We start from the raw sequence: 15087 nt of genomic DNA, 5'->3' as shown, positions 1-15087 counted from the left end.
AGCTTAGGAACACCTTACTATTCCTTGCTAAAGGCACTCTGCTATCTGAATCTGCTATCAGTTTTGAAGTATGGCAGGGCCACTCAAAAATAAAGTTGTGGTTTATATACAATAGCTGTGATAAAGTATAAAAGTATGTTAATTAAAATAAAGTAATTTAAAATATGAAAACCTACAAAATAGGATATGGCCTTTAAGATTCAAGATCTGTGGAAACTGGAAGGGAAGAAAGAGTGAATTGGACTGCACAAACACCAAAAAATAAGTATCCCAGAGAGAAGACTGGAGATGGATTATGTTAAAAAAAAATATTTTAAAGAAGCCCTTCACACTCATATACAGAGATATTTCAGGTATAATGAAAGGGGGGGCACGTTCTCTTTCACCTGCCTTACCTGCTATATAGCTGTGAAATGGCATGTAAGCAGCTAGCGCTATATGGTACAGCAGCGTGGGAAAGAAAAAGTGTTCTAAGAAGTTAAGAGCCCTGCTGGATCAGACCAAGCCCAACCTAGTCCAACATTCTGTTATCACAGTTCTCTATGAGAAACCCTGGAAGCAGGACCTGAGTGCAACAATGGGAGTCCACTTACAATTCCCAGAAACTATATTCACAGACACAACTGCCTCTGGCATTGGAAGCAGGGAACATAGCCATGCTTCTGAAACTTCCTCCGTCTGAAGCCCGAATAGTGCACACACAAATTGCTACAGGATGGTTGTAACCTCCACTTGGGGGTTGTGAGGATACACCACAACATTTTATTGTGGTGGTCCCACTTCTTGCTATTAGGCCACAAGAAGAAACATAATAAACATGTTGGCGGAACTTTCTAGGGCCTATTTGTATCATTGCACTTAAGCTGATAAAGGACCATGTAATAGGGGGAGAGATGTCTTCACAAATGTGGTCGCAACTGATTTTCAAAGGGACTGCATTGCCAAGGTAGTTCTCATTAGCGTTTAAGGATATCAATATAAGAAAGGCAGAAGGCTAACAGTGCAAGTATCTACACTGCGGTAAGCCCCATTGAATTCAATGAGCCTCCCAGGGTAAGTGTGTATAGGATTTCAGTCTTAATCTGCAGTGCATCTAATTATGCATACTCAAGTTCTGTCGATTCTAGTGGGAAGTAAAGGTTTGCCCTGTTGCAGAATTGGTTTTCTTTTAAAAGCCTTTTAATTACAGCTGTAGCATGGAAGAGTAGTGTGAAGAGGAATATAGATGAGATGGCCTCTTTGACAGGCTTGGTTGGATGTTTGCTATCAAATGTAAATTACCAAAGCAGGCTGAAGTTGCCCCCTCCCAACACGTATTCATGTGGGTGGCAGAGGTATTTCAATTTGAAGGGGAGGGGTGATTTTAGATGTTCCCATTAAAATATATCGGGATGCAGGTGGCGCTGTGGGTAAAACCTCAGTGCCTAGGACTTGCTGATCGTATGGTCGGCGGTTCGAATCCCCACGGTGGGGTGAGCTCCCCTCTTTCGGTCCCAGCTCAAGCCCACCTAGCAGTTCGAAAGCACCCCTAAGTGCAAGTAGATAAATAGGTACCGCTTTATAGAGGGAAGTTAAACGGCGTTTCCGTGTGCTGTGCTGGTGCTGGCTCGCCAGAGCAGCTTCGTCACGCTGGCCACGTGACCCGGAAGTGTCTGCGGACAGCGCTGGCTCCCGGCCTCTTAAGTGAGATGAGCGCACAACCCTAGAGTCGGACACGACTGGCCCGTACGGGCAGGGGTACCTTTACCTTTACCTTTATTAAAATATATGGTAGAGAATTCATTTCCAAAACTTTTACTATACGTTGGGGATTAAGATATCAGCAGCTTTGCAAAATGTGGGAATCCATGATTTGCTCACCTAGGTTTAAACCCCTTGGGCCACTTGGTCCTGTCTTCCTTGCCATTAATCTGCCAGTTTCACTGTACTGAATTGACATATACACACATGCCAAGGGGCTTCCTCTTTTTCCTTCTAAGATTGGCAGAGAACCAACTGTGAATGCTCTACAAAGAATAATAAAGTTCAAAAGAAATCTTTCAACTCACTTACAGTAGAAATTCCCTAGTAAAAGACAGCGTCACAAATCATCCCAGCGAAGGCATATGCAAACCATTAAGTGTTGTCAGTTTAAGTAATTGGGACTCTATGTTTGAAGACTAACAGTCCAATAAAACCAACAACAACCATTGTTCTGTAACTAAGGCTCCTACGTCATCACAGTATCTTGGAAATGTATATATATTCTGCTCCATGCCCCAGTGCATACCAACCCATAGGTGGCTTTTTTTATATAAAAAGAAAAAAAACAACCACCTCAAAGTGAATTCATGGTGTAAATGGCAATTCCTTTAATTGTTTAGGAACAAGCTGAAAGATAAGAAGCCAGGAAGACATGAATGGTCAGCTCTTACAGTATGGAAAGATAAACAAGGAACCACTCTTTAGGATCATGCTTTCTGCTGGTGGGTCTTGTACTATTATGCGCTCGTGTGATACCAAAATAGAATTGGCACAGTAGCTTTCAAACATTAACAATGACTCATGACAGATTTATGCAGGTTGTTCAACAGCATAACGTATGCGCAAAATAAAATACGAAACATGTTTCGTTGTGGCCATCACTGTTGTGGTGGGGAATGGGGGAAAGTTGAGAGAAGGAAGCAAAGAAAAGGACCGTTATCACATTGTTGGATCAACATGCATAGATTTGCTGGAAATAGGGATGCATGGTCTATTCTCTCTTTATTCTTGAATACTCCTTAATACAATACAGTTATGACCATTCTCCTCTCACCTGTGGCATCTTAATGGCATGCAGCAGGAAAAGAATGGTGAATATACATTACGTAGACATTTTTGTGTAGTAAGCTACCGTACAGGTAAGGTCTCATGAGGGCAGTTAAATGAATAAGCAGTATAACTGCTGATGAAATTTAATGGTAACACACATAACTTTGCCCTATTGGGTTATGAATTATATTTTGCCATTCAAAGCATCATTGTAATTTTTTTTTTAAAAAAAATGGAACTATACACAGTGTTTTAAGTATGGTCTCACTTAAAACTTGTACAAAGGCATTTTTACAATATTTGCAGTTTTATTACTAATATCCTTATGATCCCGAAAAATGAAATTCACATTTCATTCTCCAACACAAACTCGAGACAACTTCCACAATTGATCACCAACAGCTCATACCCTATTAGTGCATATGTAAAAATGCAGGGGAGAGAGGATTTTGCAATAATGTCCATCACTTTACTTGCATCGAATCACATTTGCTATTTTATTGCCCATTCACCCAATTTGGAGAGATCCTTTTAGAGCTCTTTGCAAGTCTTTTTAGTTTTTACCACCCTGAATAGTTTCATGTGATCAGCCAGCTTGGCCACTTCACTGCTCATCCCTGACTCCAGATCATATATGAGCAAGTTAAAAAGCTTCAGTCTCAGGCCATTTATTCCTATTATTTGTTTTCTAGTATATAACCAGTTTACTGATTCTCAAGAGGATCTGTTTAATCCCATGTCTGCTAAATTCACTCAGGAGTTTTTAGTGGGAGACTTCAAGCACCATCAAGAAGCAGCCACATTCCATATATGTCAGTAGGAATTGGGGTGTTCCACTGGTAGCTAAATCAAGATGCTACAAATGAAAAAATATAATTCACAGCACTAGTATAAATACATCACTGCCATCCTGGATTCCAGAATATTATTTATTCCAGGTATTTATATACTGCTCAGTATTCTGAATTTCAGTTAGCTGCAGGATGGAAAACTAATGGGACCCAGTACTGTCAGAGCCAGTGGCATCTCTACTCTCTGCTCAGTGTCGTTTTGGGAAATTAAAAGGGGCTTATCCTTTAGGTTGCTTAAGTGGGATTAGTGCTGCTTCCATGATGGCACATCCATGAGACGGTCGGTGGAGAGGGCAAAGAGTTTATGAGAGGGATGGAGAAGATGCAAATAGGATAGGGGGTGGTGCTGGAAATTGCTCACATGATTTCCCAGAGAGAGGTTTGGGCAAAGGGGCAATTGGTCCATGTAGAGGAGCTCTAGATTGGACTGATGGGCTGTGGCATGCCCATATCAGCCCAAACAGGTCCTGTTTGCTGCTGCCCCTATGATATGCTGGGTTACAGAACCCGGGATTTTGGCCCTGAGGTCCAGCCTAGCTGCACCATTGAGGATTGTTTGGTTAATTTTAAGGGGTAACTCTTCCACAAACCCAGGCTGCGAAAAAGGGACAAAAAGGAAGTTGTGTGAGAGAGCTTGTGCTCTGCTGGAATGTGCCCTTTGAGAACCTAGCAAAATTTCAGCCACCACAGTTGCCTGACACACAAGGAAAAACAAAGATAAGCCAGAGTTGTCAAACCTTGTGATTCATTCCATTATTTTCTGACAAAAGGTTACTCGACTTTCCATTCCCAGCCCTACCTCCCTTTCAATGTCCCATGTAAAAGTCCCTTGCCCTAGCCCCAGTTTCAGCAACTGCAATGAGTTACTAATTTTCCAGGGTGCTTCCTGGCTTATCAGTGAGAGGAGTGAGGTGTGGCAGGCTAGCTGGCACTCGGTTTAGGAAAGTGTATTTCCTCTTCCCACATTAGTTTGCTACGTGGATGGGCAACTGCTGAAAAGGACGGCAGTGTAGAAGTGCAGAACTGTGCCAAAGTTAAGTGCTTGGAAGTTTCACTGATTTCAACAGGAGCGTCAAGTACACTGACATGAACAGGACAGTAAGATGGTGTTTGCATGCTGCAAAGAATGGGACTAGTGGTGGGGAACCTCAGCCCCAGGAGCCAAATTGCAGCTCTCCAGACCTCTGTCTGGTCCTTAACACTTTCCCAGGCCATCCTGCCTGCCCTGCAAGCCAACCCCTCACTGGCTCTGCTTTGCACCCCCAGTGCCTTTGCCAGGCTGGAAAGTTTCTTGAACTCTTGTTGTCAATGCCTCTTGCTTGCTTGCCTCTCCCTCTCTCTCTCTGTGTGTGTGTGTGTGTGAGAGAGAGAGTGTGAGTGTGTGTAAAATTTACCATTGTTGCTTGACCACTTTTGCCTTTGTTGCTCCACCACAGGTATGTGGCCCTTGGAAGTTTTCCAAGAAGGAAATATGGCCCCCACCCCTGGAAAAGAGGAGCAACAAGGCATTGGCCACTTACTACAGGACACTCTACTTATAGCATACATGCTCACTCTTAATATCTGTGTGTACTGGACAAAACCAGGCTATCTTGAGGTCGATGAACCAATGATCTGACTCAGTACCTATAAGGCAGCATCTGATGCCCCTATAGCGTGCTATCACTATATTTTGAATACCATTTTAATAAGTGATACTTAGTGTGTGTCCTTAAATTGGCCAAGTCCGTGAAATGCATCCTTTGTCTACAACAGGTGTTTTCATATTTCATATTTTGTGCAGGCATTAAAAGAGGGAAGGGATCTGCAGGGAAAGAAATAAAACCCCTCCCACGCCTCAAACTTCCATTAAGTCATGAGGGTGTGCACAGCTTCCTTATATTATTCAAGCGGCATGAAGGTTTCAATAGCTCAGCCTAATTTGTCTCCCATAAAAAGACTTGGGAAAGGGGCCCTTACCTAATGCAACTGAGCTCAATTCCCTCCACTTTCATAAAAATATAACAAGGCAGCAAACAACATAAAACCATACAATAACATCTACAAAAGTTTAAATATCAACATCTATGAAACATAACAGATACAATTTTAAGAATGTAGAGCACACATGTCTGAATCCTAGAAAGCCACTGACGGTTTAGACAATACAGTGTTAATGATCTGAGTCAGCTTACAGCAGCTTCCTATGTACTTGTGCTGTGTATACACCTGGGTCACAGTTGAATTTAAGACCATTCACAATGTACATATTACAAAGTAACCTCAGTCCTGGTGGGCACTTTGCTCTGCTTGCTTATTAAAAATACAACTGGTATTCTTTTTAAAAAAATCACAGTAATTTATCTTCAACTTTTCTCTATTCCATTGCCACACTCTTCATCTTTTTTCCATTTGGACTTTGTTCCATATAACATTTTTGAGTGCTTAAGACCCAGAGAGTTTCAGTCTTTCTTATCAGTGTCCCCTCTCTTTCAATCCTTCCATATATTTAGTCCTTGCTATTACCTGCACATGTTCCAAAGCTAGACAAAACAATTGCCAGCCTCTTTAGTATTACTCCATCTGGTGGAAATTCTTCAGCAATGTAATATTCAATCCAACTGAATTTTACAACTCTGTTTCAGTCATAAGCTGAAACAGTATTTTCAGTGGTATACTCCAGAGCAGGCATAGGCAAACTCGGCCCTCCAGATGTTTTGGGACTACAACTCCCATCATCCCTAGCTAACAGAACCAGTGGTCAGGGATGATGGGAATTGGTCTCAAAACATCTGGGGGGCCGAGTTTGTCTATGCCTGCTCCAGAGCTTAGGGTAAGGAAACAAGATGGGAGATGGCTCAAACATGAGTGGAGGAAAACTTTAGTTGTAACACATTCGAACACAGGGGAGGAGTCATCAGCAAGTCATCAGTGAGCAGTCTGAATTATCTTACTGGCCTACTGTAACACAGCTCAGCTCCCTGCTTTGGGACCAAACAAATTGCTTAGACTTTGGCAGCACTTAAAAGGACAGACAGATAGAAGACAGTGCAAATCAAAAATTTGCCAGTTAGCTCTATGATCGGAAGTGCCGTCAAAATAATAGCCCGCTTGCTGCTTAACAGTTTTGAATACTTCTTTTCCCAAGAGGGGCTTCTCATGGTAAATGAACCCCCCCCCCATTTGTGTCCACCAGTTACAATGATTACTTCTTTACTGACCTCACTTTAAGTACCAGTCTGTTTTGTAAGACTCAAATTAGGAAGAGACTTCTTCAGGAAGTAAGGCGCAATTCGTCATTTGACAAACCTTGGTAGAGATGTCACCCTTTCCCCTTATTTTCCCAGAAAGCTTGGAGCGAATGCAAGATATTTTCAAATAAACTGCCATGGAGAAATGATTGCGAGTCGATAAATAGTCATTGATGAATGCTTCTAATACCTCCCAGAGTGCAAAGGAGGCTGCTACTGAACTTTTTTTTTTTTTTTAATAAGCACTTCCCATACCCCTGGTGGGAAGATAGATATACTGAATATCTGAAAACTAATATTCAAAGTCTGCAATGTCAATCTCCTGCATTTTTCTGCAGGAGGCTCAGCTCTGTGAGGAACTTGTTTGTATTAATATTCTTACAAGAGGGACTTACAGATTGTTGCAATGGGGGTATTCCAAGTTAGGATTCCAGACATTCCATTTCCAACCCCCTTGGGTTTTTATCTCTCCCTCCATCAGGCTGTACTCCTGACCCACTTTGTTCTCTAACTACTGTATTTTGGTACTTCTGCAAACCAGGAGGTTTCCCCAAACCTGCAGATGTGTCGCTTGTGTGTGTGTGTGTGCCATTTTGGCTACATAAGCAGTGGCACTTGCAGCCTGAACACAGGGGAGATGAGGCACTCACCTGACCTCCCATTGCCTGCATTGCTGCTGTTTGCCAGGAGGTACAGGGGCGAGGTGTTGGTGAGATTGGTGCAGTGCAAACATGCTTGTAGGTGCTCTGGATTGGTCCCACCAGTTCATTTGCACCACACTGACCTTGCCCCCACCTTCCCTTCCCCAAAGCATCAGCCATGCAGAGAGACCAGATGTTCCACTGACTGCTATGGCCTGAACATCAGAAACAGAAGGAATGACCAATAGGACCAATCCTTATGAGGAACAGGTTCCGGAGTTGTGTATGTCTAGCTCAGAGAAGACTGAGCAGTGATACGATATTCATCTTCAAATATCTGAAGGGCTGTCACATGGGTGATGGAGCAAGCTTGCTGTCTTCTGCTCTGGAGGGTAGGACTTGAACCAATGGATTTAAGTATCAAGCAAGGAGATTTTGACTAAACGCAAGGAAGAACTTCCTGATGGTAGGAATTGTTTGACCATGGAATGGAGTCTCTCAGAAAGTGGCTAGACTCACCTTCATTGGAGGTTTTTGAAGAAAGGCTGGATGGCCACCTGTCAAGGATGCTCCAATTGAGTTCTCTGCATTGCAGGGCTTTGGACTAGATGACCCTCAGGGTCTTTTCCAACTCTACAATTCTATGATGACCTACAACAAAATGTTGCAGTGCGCCCTTGTCCTGTTGAGTATACTCCATTCCATACCAACATACCCATGCAGTTTTCTGCCTCCCCACATCCCTGCACAAATCAGTCATAATTCTATGGATACTTGAGTACCCTGGGTCTTCACTGGGCTGTTTGGAGATGGTGCACTTCCTGTAGGGATTTTTGTTCTAAATGTATTTTGTATTTATTCAACTCTTGGGATTCCCTTAAACCTGCTGGCACCTCCTTCTTGTACATGTTTATTGCCGTTTGGCTGCATATGGACTGACAAAGAGATTTCAGTTCACTATAGTAATGCTACATATATAAATGATGATGATTGGTTTACTATGGGCACCCTCTTGTGGTGAATTGTATTATTTCTTTCAGTAACATCCTTTTCAATAAGCTAAGCTTGCTGGTAAGGTTAGGAAAGAAATAATGCTTAAAAAATTACTCCCAAGAAAAGCAGCATTAAAAGTTCTGCTATCAGCTATGTATAATTTTAAAAACTTGCTTGCTCTTGTTATAAGATCACACTTTACAGAATTTGTTTTGTTTTTCAAATAATTAAAGACCTGCAGAAATGAATAAATAACAGAGTTTCTATTATGGAGATCCTGATTATCCAAATTCAGGGTGAACCCTCATATAATTGAAAGCTAGACCTGTACATCAAAATGAAAGTTCTCTCCACCTATCCTCAATCATTTCCACCCCCTCATCTTTCTTGAGCATCCAGTTTTGCCCCTGCTGATTTGATTTCGTTTCTCAGAAAAGAAGAGGGGCACCCCCCTGGTTCTAGGGTTTAGTCTGAAGACACATAAGATCACAACCTCGATTAAGCTAAGGAGGACTGGGTCTGCTCAGGGATTGAATGGGAGACTTCCTGGTGACCACACACATGCCACCTTGAGTTTGATGGAAGTAAGGTGGGAAATGAATGTAAAAAAGTTTTGGGGGGGAGAATCCTAGCCCCCAATGCTTTCTGTTTTTTTTTTTATAATAATTTTTATTCAATTTTCCATATTTTTTTAACAAATAAAACAAAACAACAAAAAACAATAATATGCAACATGTATAATTTCCTGCTCTTAATTTCATATTTCTTACTCTCCCGACTTCCTCGTACCTCCCCTTTCTGCATTCTCATGTCAAATTAATTAATTAACAGATCCCTCCCTTACTTTCAAATTTATTATAAAAACATTCAATTTCTTCCACTTAATCATTATCGCTATTAACCCCTATTTTTCTTATTCAACATCAATCTAGCATTCACTAATTTTGGAATATTTCTTTAAATAGTCTTTAAATTTTTTCCAATCTTCTTCCGCCGTTGCTCTTCCCCGCTCTCGGATTCTGCTCGTCATCTCTGCCAGGCCCATGTAGTCAATCACTTTCATCTGCCACTCTTCCACGGTGGGTAGGTCTTGTGTCTTCCAGTACTTTGCTATAAGAATTCTTGCTGCTGTTGTAGCATACATAAAAAAAGTTCTATCCTTCTTTACAACCAATTGGCCGACCATGCCCAGGAGAAAGGCCTCTGGTTTCTTAGGAAAAGTGTACCTAAGTACCTTTTTCAGTTCATTATAGATCAGTTCCCAGAAAGCCTTAATCCTTGGGCATGTCCACCAAAGGTGAAAGAATGTTCCTTCTCTTTCTTTACACTTCCAACATTTGTTCTCGGGCGAATGATAGATTTTCGCAAGCTTGACTGGGGTCATGTACCACCTATAAATCATTTTCATAATATTTTCTCTCAAGGCACTACATGCCGTGAATTTAATCCCGGTGGTCCATAACTTTTCCCAGTCAGCAAACATTATGTCATGACCAATATCCTGAGCCCATTTAATCATTGCAGATTTAACCATTTCATCTTGTGTATTCCATTTCAACAGCAAGTTATACATTTTTGACAAGTTCTTAGTACTAGGTTCTAACAGTTCAGTTTCTAATTTTGATTTTTCCACCTGGAAGCCGACTTTCCTGTCTAGTTTAAAGACTTCCATTATCTGATAATAATGCAGCCAGTCTCTTACTTTCCCTTTTAACTTCTCAAAACTTTGCAATTTCAGTCTGTCTCCTTCTTGCTCCAAAATTTCCCAATATCTCGGCCAATTGACCTCCATATTTAATTTTTTAACGGCTTTTGCCTCCATTGGCGACAACCACCTTGGAGTTTTACTTTCCAACAAATCTTTATATCTAATCCAGACATTATATAATGCTTTCCTGACAATATGGTTTTTGAAACCCTTGTGAACTTTTACCTTGTCGTACCACAGGTATGCATGCCATCCAAAAAAATTGTCATAACCTTCTAAGTCCAAAGTATCAGTATTCTCAAGAAGTAGCCATTCTTTCAACCAGCAAAACGCTGCTGATTCATAATACAATTTAAGGTCTGGCAGGGCAAATCCGCCCCTTTCTTTCGCATCAGTTAATATCTTAAATTTTATTCTAGGCTTCTTGCCCTGCCAGACAAACTTAGAAATATCTTTCTGCCATTTCTTAAAACAATCCATCTTATCCACTATTTGCAATGTTTGGAACAAAAACAACATTCTAGGCAATACATTCATTTTTATAACTGAAATTCGACCCAACAAGGAAAACTTCATATTTGACCAAATTTCTAAGTCTTTTTTTACTTCCGTCCAGGTTTTCTCGTAATTATCTTTAAATAAATTCAAATTTTTAGATGTCATATTTATACCCAAATATTTCACTTTCTTTCCACAGTTAACCCTGTCTCCTTCTGAAACTTTTCTTTCTCCAATACTGTTAGATTTTTCTCCAAAACCTTCGTTTTAGACTTGTTTAGTTTAAATCCTGCTACTTGACCAAACTCTTGAATTAGTTCTAATACTCTTTTGGTACTAGATTCAGGCTCTTGCAGTGTAAGTACTAAATCATCTGCAAAGGCTCTCAATTTATATTGTTTAACTCCGACCTGTATTCCTTTAACCAACTGGTCCTTTCTGATCATGTTCAGCAAAACCTCCAGGACCGATATAAAAAGTAATGGAGAGATTGGGCATCCCTGACGTGTCCCTTTTTCAATAGGAATTTCTTCTGTAACCACATTATTTACAATTAATTTTGCTTTTTGTTCAGAATATATCGCACTTATACCATTTTCAAACCCTTGACCTACCCCCATCCCCCGAAGATTTTTTATCATAAAACTCCATGAAATCTTATCAAAAGCTTTTTCGGCGTCCACAAATATCAAAACGGCTTTAGTGTTAATATTCACTTCCAGTTTTTCCAAAATATCAACTATGTTCCTTACATTATCTGACAAATGTCTTCTTGGAAGAAAGCCTGCTTGGTCCCTATGTATCTCCTCCATCAAAACTACTTTCAACCTTTTCGCTAAAATATCAGCCAAAAGTTTGTAATCCACATTTAATAGGGAGATTGGGCGGTAGTTTTTAAGTTGAGTCTTTTCTATCTCAGTCTTTGGTATAAGTGTGATAAAGGCTTCTTTCCACGTATCTGGTGCCTTCTTTCCCTCCAAAATTTCGTTGCAAACTTCTTTCAAAGGTTGTATTAACCACTCTTTCAAAATCTTATAATATTTAGAAGTCAATCCATCCGGTCCTGGAGATTTGCCCAATGCCATATTTTGAATGGCACCTTCTATTTCTTGCTCTGTTATTTTCTGATTCAAAATCCCTTCACTTTCCTGAGAGATCTTTTTCAGTCCATTTTTCTCCAAAAACTGTTCTATATCCGTATCACTCTGAGGACCTTGTTTATACAATTGTCTGAAATATTTCTGGAAGCAATCCCTAATTTCTGTTGGTTTATAGATGCTCTTTCCATCCACTTCTAAATTTGTAACTGTATTCAATTTTTGTCTCTTCCTTATTTGCCAAGCCAGCAGTTTACCAAATTTATCAGCCGATTCAAAAGTCTTCTGTCTCATTTGCTTAATTTTCCACTCTATTTCTTGATTCATCAGCTCCATATATTGTGTCTGATATAGTTTAATTTCTTTCAAAATATCCTGTGATTTTGGCTTTGATCTCAATTTCCTTTCCCCCTCTTTTATTTTCTCCAAGATTTTCTCTTTTTTTTCATTCTGGCTTTTCTTTTTAATTACATTCTGTTGTATCAAAAATCCTCTCATCACTGCTTTGCTTGCGTCCCAGATAATTCTTTTTTCTATATTGGTCCTCATATTAATTTCAAAATAATCCTTCAAAGTCTTCTGTGCCTTTTTGCAAACTTCTTCATCTCTAAATAGGGTGTCATTCATCCTCCATCTAAAGGTACCAGTTGTTGTTAACTTCATCACCATCTTTACTGCATTATGGTCGGAGCAAGTCTTTGGGCAGATTTCAACTTTTTTTATCCTAGGTGCCATTCCTCTAGTAATCCATATTTGGTCAATTCTAGTCCATGTCATTTTAGCTTCAGAATAGAAAGTTCCCTCTCTTTCAAGTGGGTGTGTTGTTCTCCAAATGTCCACTAGATCCATATTGTCAGTCATTTCAAAAAAGATTTTTGGCAGTTTTCCATCTTTTGTAACTACCTGTCTTTGAGATTTGTCCATGTTGGTCGATACTACTCCATTCATATCTCCCATCAATATTAAATTTGTGTCCGTATAGTCCATCAGTGTCTCATACAGCTTCTTAAAAAATTCAACTTTCCCCTCGTTTGGTGCATAAATTCCCACGATCAAAAATTTCTCTCCTTGATCTTGAATTTCGATTGCCAAATATCTTCCTTGTTCATCTTTAAATTTTAATTTCGGTTGTAATTTTTCCTTTGCGTATATTACCACTCCTCTTTTTTTAACTTTGTCTGATGAAATAAATTCTTGTCCTAATTTTTTATTAATGAGTAGTTTCCTATGTGACCTCGTCACGTGAGTTTCTTGTAGGCAAATCAAGTCCAATTGCTCTTTTTTTAATATGTGAAAAACATTTTTTCTCTTCCGGGGAATGTTTAGACCGTTACAGTTCCAACTTAGAAGTTGTAGAGCCATGGTCAATCTATTTATCTTCTCCTCCTGTCGCTCCTAGTAGTTCTTCTTCTTCTGTCGGTGGTTTCAGTCTATGTAGTAGATTGTCTTTGTCCAAAGTTCCTCCTCCAGAATGATCTTGTCCCAAATCCGCCCCCTTGCAGAGATCGTCTTCGTGTTGATGTAAGAACTTGTCTTTGTCTTCCACTGTCTTTATTTTCCTTTTCTTTCCCTTATATTTAAAAGATAGGCCTTGAGGAAACTCCCACCTGAATGGTATATTATTCCTTTTCAGTAGGACCACCAAGTTCTGGAACTGTTTTCTAGCATCCAAAATTTGCTTTGGGATATCCTTAAAAATTTCCACGAAGGAATCCCAATGCTTCCTGGAAGGTCTTAATGGAGATGCAGGCTGCTGATGCCTCCACAACATGGCCAGCTGAGGTGGAAAACACAGGGTCGGCAAATTGCCGAGGTAGCCTGTAACCGGTGCTATGATCAGGCCTGATGCCATCATGCAATGACAGCGGAGGCAGATTGGGGTCCAATGGATTCTAGGTCTGCTCAGACTCTTCCTGTCCCCGGAACTCCCATTTTGGCAATATCTGTCATTGGCAGCACTTGTGTTCACTTAAAGCCAGCGGATGCCAGCAGGACTGGGAAGAGGGACATCTTGTTCCAATCTGCCCTGCCCACAAAACTGGCAAAAGGGGCATTTGGCTTGCCCTGCTAATAAAATCAGTAAGTACAAAAAATCCCTTAGTTGTGGCTGATCAGGTCTTTCTTTCATATGATCCTGTTACATTTGTTCCTTCCACAGATGACTTTGACTTACATGTAAGATGTTGGGACATGAACTTGTGCCCCCAACACTTCCCAAATCTCATTTTATGTTTTGGTGGGTGCTTTTTGCTCATGCTCAGGGTCCAACCTGTTAAAAATTATTTCCCCATTGTGATCATGGCAGTTATGTTATAAAGTATTTTAATTATTATTAAACCACCCAGAGGCCAGGAGCCAATTTGGCTCACTTGTCTGTGGCATCATGAACTACCTGCTCTGTAGGCATATTTGCTTGTGGCACGCTATAGTCTGGGTGATGTAAGATGTAATGTGACTTTGGCCTAACAATATTTTCATCTCTGTCCTGCAATTCTAATGCAGTTATAGCTCAGATAAAGAAAAAGGTTACCGCTTGTTGAGAAATATGGTCCTTGAAATTTGAAACCGATGTGTAAAAAGTGCTTTGACCTAAGCAACACTGTACAGCTTGTTCTTATTAATGGCCCATTTCTGCCAATTACCTTAAGAGTGATCAGACCTGCCATCAGCTGCTGAGAAGTGGCTATAGTGAGTTCAGGTCAAGCAAGCACCTGGAGGAGAGTCTGATTGCTTTTTCTCCCATTTCTTTAGGAGGGTAGGGAGTCTGCAGTATACACACTAGTCTTTAAATGATTTCCTCTAGTTTCAGAAGTTACCTTTCCTGGACTTTTCACCAGCAAAGTTGAACTTTAAGGCTATGCTAGGAATTTACTTATACTGAATTGTATACTCCCCAAAGACCACCTTCAAATAATTATCTCATCTATCAAATGAACATGTGAGGTACATGTGAGGTGCCCTGACATCATGGCTGATGCTGTTGATACACAAAGAAGGGATCTAATCAGGATCTCTCCTTGCATGGAGGGATGCTACATGCTTATGTAGGTAAGTGTGCATACAGAGCCCTTCTCACAGGCACTAAATATGCATATTGGGGTGGGCAAGGCTGCTATCATTAGGCCAACTAGGCAGCCACCTAGGGCGTAGACATCAGAGGAACACATTATTGACCTTTGAGGAGCATGGTTTTATACAGATTAGTTGAGAAACATTAAAGAGATTGCAATGTTTATGATGGGTACAATCTGACCAAGGCTTCCAGAAAACCCTGCT

This window comes from Podarcis cretensis (assembly GCF_951804945.1).
Source record: "Podarcis cretensis genome assembly, chromosome: 7".
NCBI lineage: Eukaryota > Metazoa > Chordata > Lepidosauria > Squamata > Lacertidae > Podarcis > Podarcis cretensis.
The sequence above is the reverse complement of the archived record's forward strand: the minus strand, read 5'-3'. Positions refer to the sequence as shown.